Genomic DNA, 10,450 nt, shown 5'->3' with positions numbered 1-10,450 from the left:
AAGGCAGCAACTCAGAAAAACAAAAGTTGTTTTTCAAAAGTTTCAAAAACTCAAAAAACGAAACAAAACAAAACAAAACAAAACAAAAACTGAGGTGTTTCTTATCACAGATCCATTTTTGTGCATCAGCGGTCAAACTCAAAGAAGATAATTTTTTTTAGAATGTAGGCAGGCACCTCTCAAGCCATGAAGGTATGGGAAGATTTTTTTTTCAACACGGAAGGAATATGATCAAATTCATCATTTAAAAAGTAACTCTGTGGCCAAAATGAACAAATCAGGAGACTATAGATGCTGGAGAGGATGTGGAGAAACGGGAACCCTCTTGCACTGTTGGTGGGAATGCAAACTGGTGCAGCCGCTCTGGAAAACAGTGTGGAGGTTCCTCAAACAATTAAAAATAGACCTACCCTATGACCCAGGAGTAACACTGCTAGGAATTTACCCAAGGGATACAGGAGTACTGATGCATAGGGGCACTTGTACCCCAATGTTTATAGCAGCACTCTCAGCAATAGCCAAATTATGGAAAGAGCCTAAATGTCCATCTACTGATGAATGGATAAAGAAATTGTGGTTTATATACACAATGGAGTACTACGTGGCAGTGAGAAAGAATGAAATATGGCCCTTTGTAGCAACATGGATGGAACTGGAGAGTGTGATGCTAAGTGAAATAAGCCATACAGAGAAAGACAGATACCATATGTGTTCACTCTTATGTGGATCCTGAGAAACTTAACAGAAACCCATGGGGGAGGGGAAGGGAAAAAAAAAAAAAAAGGTTAGAGTGAAAGAGAGCCAAACATAAGAGACTCTTAAAAACTGAGAACAAACTGAGGGTTGATGGGGGGTGGGAGGGAGGGTAGGGTAGGTGATGGGTATTGAAGAGGGCATCTTTTGGGATGAGCACTGGGTGTTGTATGGAAACCAATTTGACAATACATTTAATATATTAAAAAAATAAAAATAAACAGATAAATAGATAGATAGATAGATAGATAAATAAATAAATAAAAAGTAACTCTGGCAACGGTATAAAGAACAGATAGGAATAGAGACTAAACATAGTCAGAGAGGTTAAGTCCATTAGGAAACCAATAAGAAAAATTCCAAGTAAAAAAATTAGAAGAACCCGGACTGGGACAGCAATAATAGTAGCAATGGAAAGGCATAGACAGATACCAGACACATTTCAGAGGTTGAATGGACCAGACTTAGTTATAGGCAATGAGGAAATGTGAAAAAGAAAAGATTATCACAAGATTTCTAGCTTGAGCAATAGGGTAAATAGGATTGCTGATAGTCGAGACATGGAAAACAGGAAAAGAAACAAAAAAGTCTGAGGGGGGCCACACCAATCATGAGGAGTTACTGTAAATCTAGTGACAGATTGAAAGCTCAGGAAAGAGTTGAGAAATCAATGTTTGAGAGGAACATAGATGATAGTTAGAACTTTAGGATTGCATGAGATCATTCAAAATGATAATGTAAAGTGAGAAAAGATACGTAGCTCCCTAGGAAAACTCTAGCAGAAGAGATGGAACTAGGAGAAAAATAAAGAGCAATCCGAGACATATGGAAAGAATGAGATAAACATGATTTAGAAGTCAAGAAGGAGCTTTACAAGGAAGGAAATGATCATCAACATCAAATTCTGTTGGGAGGAAAAGTCAGCTGAGGGCTGAAAAGCAGCTAATGTATTTGACAATCACATCATGGTTGACCTTCTCAGAGCAATTTCAGCAGAGTGGTGTGGGTGGATGGCAGACTGCAGTAGATTGAGAAGCCACTAGAAGAAGAGGAAGTAGAAGCTGTACTTATGACCTGCTCTTCTCAGAACTTGTGTAGAAACTACTAAATATGTCGGTATATAATGACTTATTCTAGTAAAACTTATTTTATCACAGTGTTGGGTTGGACTAAACCTAAATTATTGACAAAGCTCTCAGTTGAACCACAGACTCCTGACTCTCAGATATCTAGAGCTCACCTAATTTTTTGATAAGTTAATCCCGTGACCTTTTAGCGAGGTAGATCCAGTAGTATTATATCTCATCTCTATTTGCACTGGTTTTCATGGCATTGTTTTTAAAATGATGTCTTCCACCATCCTTCCTTTTTATTCCATCTCAGATCTCAGATATGTGACCTTTTTGCAAGCCCATTAACGTTTTGCTCATTTTCTCCAGTTTCCTATCTGTTGGGGTAATTGCTTCCTACACAAAACCCAGTCTCCTATTAACTGGCTCATTACCTTAAGTTAAAAGTTCAGAAACTTCTTCAGACTGAAATCACTGCAGTGTCCTGAAAAGAAACTACTTTTGAAGATGCTGACACGTCTGTAAGCCAAGACATTTTTTGGATTAAATTCACTGTTTTACAGATTCAACTTATTCCTTTTCAGGTTTCTGTTTGCACCAGTTTTCTTCTCTCACTGCAATGGTACATTTATTACTTTCCAAGTCATAATAGTGGCAAACATACAGAGCAGTAGAATATAAAACCATTTAGTGTCGATCACAGCTCTGTCTGTGTTGATAGAGCTAATTTGGTTCAGAAAAGAAATACTATTAAAGTTCCTGTAGTTCTCTCTCCAGTTGAAGACAATTAGGTTTATAAACATTTATACTCATTATTTCCATGCTAACTAGTTTTATCTTTGCATTTTCTAGTCTTACCTCACTGATGCTGAATGTCCTAAAAAACCTTTACTTCTCTGGATCAGTGAGAAAAACCAGGAGATATGAAGTGTGGGGGGGGGGGGGAGATTTAAAAAAAATGTAATAAAATAAATGATATGAATTCATTATACCTAATGAGTAATTTAAATTCTTCTTTGGTAGTATAGGTAAACATCTTCTCGAATATACTTTTAAAAGGATCTATGTAAGTTCAAGGACATACATCACTCTAAATGGAATAGTATCTTCCAAAAAAGAATAAAATGCCCTAGTGTACAACTGTCCTTACTGTCAACTTTTATTTAGCACATACTAGATTGGAGGGCACTGACATAGAGATATGGGCCTTGATTTGTGTCCTCAAGAACTATACCATGGGTTGAGAAGACAGGACATGCTATCCATAGGAAAGTAAACGATAATATGAAATAGCACATTTTCAGTGAGAAATAAGCAGTACAGATAGTAAGACCTATCAGATTTAAAAAGGAAAGAGCTGGGGCGCCTGGGTGGCTCAGTTGGTTAAGCGGCCAACTTCGGCTCAGGTAATGATCTCGCGGTCTGTGAGTTTGAGCCCCACGTCGGGCTCTGTGCTGACAGCTCAGAGCCTGGAGCCTGTTTCAGATTCTGTGTCTCCCTCTCTCTGACCCTCCCCTGTTCATTCTCTGTCTCTCTCTGTCTCAAAAAAATAAATAAACATTAAAAATTTTTTTTTAAATAAAAAGGAAAGAGCTACAAAATCAATATGGAATAATTAGAAAATTTTTCATGAAGGAAGTGCTCCTTGTGCTGGATCGTGGAAGAAGTATAAGGTGTGGGTTAGCAAAAAGGCCTGGGGAAGGTATTAGAAGCAGAAGAGACAACTTGATGATCCAAAGGAGAGGGAAGAATTGCTTAAGATTTGTTAGACCAATATGGTTGGAAGAAGGCCTGGAAGTGTCTTTTGTGTTCTAGGGGAAGTTAGCACCGTGTAAAAAGTGAACATACCATATTGTAAGAAGCCCAACCTACTCATGTGGAGAAGTCAGGTAAAGAGCTGAGGCCATCTGCACCAAAGTCCCAAGTGAAACAGGCCAGACGAACTTGCCAGCAATGTGAGTTGAGGCCATCTTAGAAGCAGTCTTCCAGGACTGGCTGAGTTACCCACCTGACTACATTGTTGAGCCCTGCCTGAGTTTCAGAACTTTGAGCAAATGAATGATTAATATTGTTTTAAATCATAAAATTTTGGTGTGAATTGTTCCAGATGGAACCTGGTCTAGATCATCCAGCGGAAGAACCAAGCAGCACATGGAGATCTTGGAAGGCATCGGATTGGCAGAGGTTATCCCGGAAGGCAGGAGGTTTATTTGACACTGGCACACTTGGAGGAGATCACTCTCTAGAGGTCTGAGACCTGAGCACAAACACGGGGGACAATTTATAGTCTGTTACTTCTGCAATAGTAGTAATTTGGCACGCATGGCAAGTGGGGTAGGAAGAACCCAGAAGGGGAGTCTTCGGGTGGGGACTGAAATTCCCCTATCAGTCCTTTCGGCCATATTGTAACAATTTTTCCCTATCATTCCCTCCTTTGATGCCCCTTTAAACAGATCTAGGCTGTATTAGAGGGCATCATATTTATTTATTATGGGATGGTCCTTTCCCTTAGTTCTCTGACTTGGTTGTGACTACTCCCTACTGGTCTCCGAGGAAGATGCAGGTATCCCCTTTTTCGGCAGCGAGAAGGTCAAGGGCCCATCTGTTCTGGAGGGCAACTCCTGCCAGGGAACTTATTTGGCTTTGCAAGGACACTAGGGAGTTGACTACTCGTTCCATGTCTTCATTGAGTTCTCGGGACAGTTTACGATATAGTCCCACAGAAGAGCCTATACCTCCTATGCTTGTCCCTATCCTTGTGGCTATTCCTGCTCCTAGGAGGATGGTAGCAACACCGCTCATTTAGCCTGGGCCTTAGGGCTAAAGGTTTATAAATGAGGACCAGATTAGAGGCAACCAATACCAACAAAACATCTTCTCCATAAAAGGAAGGTGAGCACAAACAGTGCTGTTTCCCCAGCTTTCTGGGACAACATCTGCCAATCCTCCGATGGCAAGGAGTATTTTATCGGACTGGCGATTTCTCAAGCTTCTGCCATGCATAGACCAGCCAGCTTCTGGGGTGTGGCTGGAGGGGGGCTGAAGATCCCTCCTGGGGTGTGGCTGGAGGAGGGCTGGGGCTCCTCAGGTTTGGCCATCTTGACTCTGGAGTGGTGGACCCATGGAGTGATGTCTGTGACCTTGAGAGCAGTAGGGATGGTATGAGGCCCAGTTCACTGTGGTTTGAGAGGGTCTTTCTTCCAGTTTTTGACCCAGACTGAGTCTCCTGGTGAGAAGGGGTGTACAGGGGATCCTAAAGAGATTGGGGCCTTCTCTACGGTATATCGTTGTAACTCGTTCAGAGTGGCCCCTAAAGCTTGAAGTTGTTTTCTTATTCCTTTGTCCCCTATTTGGTGTAGGTTTCCTGGGAGGCTCCCTAGGCATGGAGGGGGCCTGCCATATATTAGTTCAAAAGGGGAGAAACCTTGAGTTCCTGGTGTGCAATGGACACGCAGGAGGGTCAGGGGCAACAGGTCTGGCCATGGGAGGTCTGTTTCCTGACAGAACTTGGCTAAGGTTCCCTTGAGGGTGCGATTCATCCACTCTAACTTTCTTTGAGCGCTGAGGCTGGTCACCACAAATGCAGGTCCATTATCGCTGTGGATTGTGGCCGGTAAGCCAAACCAGGGGACAATTTCTTTCAGGAGGACTTTAGCTACTTCTTGACTCCATTCCTTCCTAGTTGGGAAGGCTTCAACCCATCCAGAGTTTGTACAGACTATCACTTGGAGGTATGTAAGTCCTCGGCTTGGCTGGATATCTGTGAAGTCTATTTCGAGGTCCTCAAAGGGGATAGCTCCTATTCTTTGGACTCCTGGTGGGGGTTGTGATGCGGATCAGGCATTATTCTTATGAGGGCATGGGGGACTTTAACATGCAGTTCTTGTCCCAGGGGAGAGCTTATCTGCCTCTTTAATGAGTAGAATTGTTGCCGCTAATGCCCTAAGACATGGCAGCCATCCTGCTGCAACTGGGTCCAGTTTTTTTGACAGGTATGCCACTGGCTGCTGCCAGGGGCCAACAATCTGTGTGAGAACCCCAAAGGCAACCTTTCCCTTCTCGTGCACAAAGAGGTTAGTATCTCTATATCTGGCAGGCCAAGGGTTGGTGCCTGCCCGAGGATATCATTTATTGCTAGGAAGGCGGCCTTTGTCTCTTCTGTCCAGACAGGGGGTTCTTGATCCAGCCCTAGCAAGAAATTATAGAGGGGTCTTGCTATTACCGAGAATCCAGGAATCCAGATTCAGTAGAATCCCTCAGCCCCCAGGTATTCTCATAGACCCCTCTTAGTTTTGGGCTGGGATAAGGAGGGGATGACCATCCTTCTCTCTGGCCCTAGTCTGATGCCCTGGGCCTGGTTCAGTCCATGCAAAGGCAAATAAGGGTCGGCTCTGGGGGGCCAAGTGGAGGCAGAAGAAGGCATCCTTTAAGTCTCGACAGGTAAACCAGCTGGCAGAACCTGGGATCTGGCTGAGGATGGTGTACAGGTTCGGGACCACTGGGTGCAAGGAGACAGTCACTTTGTTGACAGCTTGTATGTCTTAAACTGGTCGGTACCCTCCTCCCGGCTTCTTGACTGGCAAGAGAAGGGTGTTGCCTGATTGTGGGAGGGGGTATTGCTGCTGTCTCTGCAGCTGAATCCCTGGGATTAACTCTACAATGACAGAGTCCTGATTGTGGGCAAGTCCGGGGGTGTTGTCCTTGGCCCATACAGTGGGAAAGGCAGTCCTGAATTTGAGCGGGTGGCTCAGTTGGGCCTCGGCGCAGAATAGACTCCATTCTTCTTGTCTTGGATCCAATTGGAGGCTGGTTCATCCCGTTAGCTCAAAGGTTATTTGGGCCCCCAGCTTTGAGAGTATATCCTGGCTGCGGAGAGAGATAATGCACTCAGGAAGATAGAAGAACTCATGTCGTAACATGTGGCCCCCAAGTTCACATTGAAGGGCTTGGCAGAAGGGCTGTTGCATTGCCTGTTTCCCTGTGGCCCTGAGGATGGTTACAGTCTTCTCGTTAAAGGGGACCACAGAGGAGGTGACCACAGAATGTTCAGCCCCAGTGTTGACCATAAAAGTCATGGTTTGGGCCCCCTACTTTCATTTTGACCATGGGCTCATGGGGGCCAAGAAGAAGTGAGCCCAGTCCCCCAATCTGAATCTATTCCTGCTAGGTCTATAAGGTCTTTTCCTCATAGGGTTCTTCTGCATATCTTCTGCATATCTGGGTTTCTGAGACTTTCCCCAGCTGGGACATTCATTCTTCCAATGTCCTTTCTATTGTCCTTGCAGTCCCCTGCTAAGGAGGCTGTGGGCTTCCTCCCTTTTGGCGGCTGGACCTTCCCCATCCTTTTGTCATCCTTTTCCTTCAGAGCAGCGGCGAGGAGGCTGGACTTTTTTCTCATCTTTTTTTCGGCTTCCCTCTGGGCAGTGATCTATCTCCCTGTTCATGCAGACCTTGTTAGCAACCTCAATCAACTGGGTGGTGTTCATTCCAGCAAAACCTTCAAGTTTTTGGAGCTTCCTTCTGATATCCAAGTGGCTTGGGCCACAAAAGAGGTGTTTACCATCTGTTGGCTTTCTTGAGCCTTGGGATCAAATGGGGTGTAAATGCGGTAAACCTCGCATAGCCTCTCATGATAATATTCATGGGCTTCTTAGCCCCTGCTCAGATCCCCCAGAGGAGAGCCTCTTGGTACTGGCGAATGTGGACTTGTCCTTGGCCCAATTTGCCAAGGCGACTAAGACCCTAGCCTGTCCCTGTTCATTGCAAGTAAATCGCACCCAAGGGGGAAGGGTTTGGGCAATCTCTAACCAGGAGTTGATATATGGGAACTGATCGGGATGACCTGGGTCTACGGTGACAACACACCAGAAGCGGTGGACCGTTGGGACATCTAAGGTTCCCTCAGAGGGCCATCCTACTCCAAAAGTGGGCCATTCCAACTCACATAGCGTCCTTAACCTGCCTGGGCTCATCTTAATTCCATAGTCTCCTGAAAATCCCTTTTTGAAGTTCTTGATCATAGTTTCGAGAGCTGTGGGTTTGCTCTGTCCTGACCATAATGTTACCGTGAGACGGAGTGGCAAAAACAGACAGAGGGGTAGGGGAGCACCCTCTAATGAGGAGACCAGTCAGATGTGCATCTGGCCGTGTCCTGAAGGAACTTTGGTGACGCTTAGCCATGGCAGTCTCAGCTTTGTGACTTATGATCGGAAACTATTCTGATGCCGCCATAGACTGTGTGCTGTTCACCACGGAATCACAGATGGGCCCACTCAGACTCTATGGGCTTTTGGGGACCATAAGGGCGCCCGCCCGTGAAGCCACAGATTCAGTCCCAACTGGAGGACAAGGTTGGGCTGCACGTTCACTCATGCATTCAGACCAGATGTTAATACGTTCCCTCCCTAGGAATCTACCTGTGAGACCTCTAAAAGGTCTCCAGGAGGTGATCAGGCTCAGGCTCCCCTGTCACCCCGACGGGTGGGTCTGACCGGGTCAGGGGCCAGGCCTTACCAGTATCTGAGGTCGGGTCCATATCCTCACCTACCAAGTCTCCCGAGTCCGGTGGGAACGGCACAGCGGGGCTGGCCTGAGACGACCGGGCAGGACACTGCAGAATATCAGACAGCTCGCGCCTTCTCTGTTGCGATTCCTCATTCGGTCACCACCTTGCCATTTTTCCAAACCGGCGACAACAATGGGCCGGCGCGGTTTCCCGTTCAGGGAACCAAATGTTACAGAACCTCGTCTGGATCACCTGGTGGAAGAACCAAGCGGCACTCGGAGATCTTGGAAGGCAGGAGGAGGTTTATTTCACACCGGCGGGCTCAGAGGAGAACACTCTCCAGAGGTCTGATCCCCAGCGCAAGCATGGGGGACAATTTATAGTCTGTGACTTCCGCATTAGTAGTAATTTGGCGCGCCGGGCAAGTGGGGTAGGAACAAGAACCCGGAAGGGGAGTCTTCAGGCGGGGACTTGAACTCCCCTATCAGTCCTGTCGGCCATCTTATAACATAATTTTTTCCTATCAGAATAACTTCCTTTTTTCTTGAAATAGGTTAATAGCATGATACAAGCAAAGTTTACCCATGAGGACCTCTTGCTTCACTATTATTCACATTACCAACTTTGTCTTCTCTTCCATTTCCCCATAAATGTTTATCTTGAAATCCTTGTCATACGATAACTGGTTAATTAATTTTTTAAGTTCAAAGTGTGCCTTTGGATGTTATTTATCTTTTAATAAAGAAAGATAGGAATATCTTTAAGATGCAAGTGCTGAAAAGGATGGAGGGTAGGGGCAGGTATGTGATAAAGAAGAAACAAAAAAATGTGTAAAATCACTATACAGGAGCCCAAAACATCCCATTTAAGCTATATTGCTTCAGGTTACCTAGTTCACAAATTTTCTTTGCGTAATTTCTCTGCTTACAGTATGATGTCACTTACTGAAGTTTTTTTTATATACACATACATATATTCTTTCATTATTCTTGTGTAATTTTTTTAAAATTTTTTTAACATTTATTTATTTTTGAGACAGGGGGAGACAGAGCATGAACAGGGGAGGGTCAGAGAGAGAAGGAGACACAGAATCTGCAACAGGCTCCAGGCTCTGAGCTGTCAGCACAGAGACCGACGCAGGGCTCGAACTCAAGGACAGCGAGATCATGACCTGAGCCGAAGTCGGACGCTTAACTGACTGAGCCACTGAGGAGCCCCAATTCTTGGGTAATATTTAGGAGTGGGATGGCTGAATCATATGGTAGGCATAAGTCTAACTTTTTAAGCAACTGCCAAACTGTTTTCCAAAGTGGTTGTACCACTTAACATTGTACCTGCATTGTATGGGAGTTCTCCTACCTCTGTGTTCCAGCAAATACTTGGTATGGCCAATTTTTAAAATTTTAGACATTGGCATAGGTGTGTAGTTGTATTTCATGTACTTTTAATTTGTTTTTCTCTAATGGCTAATGATATTAAGCACTTTTTCATGTGCTTTTTGCCATCTGCACATCATTTTTAAGGAAGTGTTTCACATCTTGTTCCCCTTGGTGAAGGAGGAAAGTTGTTTGTTTTCTTATTATTCAGTTTTGAGAATTCTTTATATATTCTGGATACAAGCCCTTTATGAGACATATGATTTCAAATATTTTCTCCCACTCAGTGGCTTGTCTTTTTGATTCCCTTAGCAGTGTCTTTCAAAGAGCAGGCAATTTTAATTTTTGTGAATTCCAAGTTACTAATTTTTTCTATTGTGCACTGTACTTTATGTCATATCTAAAAAATATGTGCCTAACCCAAGGTCATAAAGGTTTTCTTCCAGGACTTTTACAGTTTTAAGTTTTATATTTAGGCCTATGTTCCATTGTGGGTTAATTTTCATATATGGCATGAGACATGGGCTAAAGGGTTTTGTTTTGTTTTTTGGCATAAAGATGTCCAGTTGTTCCAGCATCATTTGTTGAGAAGACTATCTTCTCTCCATTAAATGTCTTTGCAATTTTGTGAAAAAATCAGTTGTCTGTACATGTGTGGGCCTATTTCTGAATGTTCTCTCCTCTTCCATTGATCTACTTGTTTATTTTTATGTCAGTACCACACCATCTTGATTATTGTGGCTATA

Source organism: Panthera onca, chromosome A2 (assembly GCF_046562875.1).
Source record: "Panthera onca isolate mPanOnc1 chromosome A2, mPanOnc1 haplotype 2, whole genome shotgun sequence".
NCBI classification, from domain to species: domain Eukaryota; kingdom Metazoa; phylum Chordata; class Mammalia; order Carnivora; family Felidae; genus Panthera; species Panthera onca.
This window is presented reverse-complemented; position numbering follows the sequence as displayed.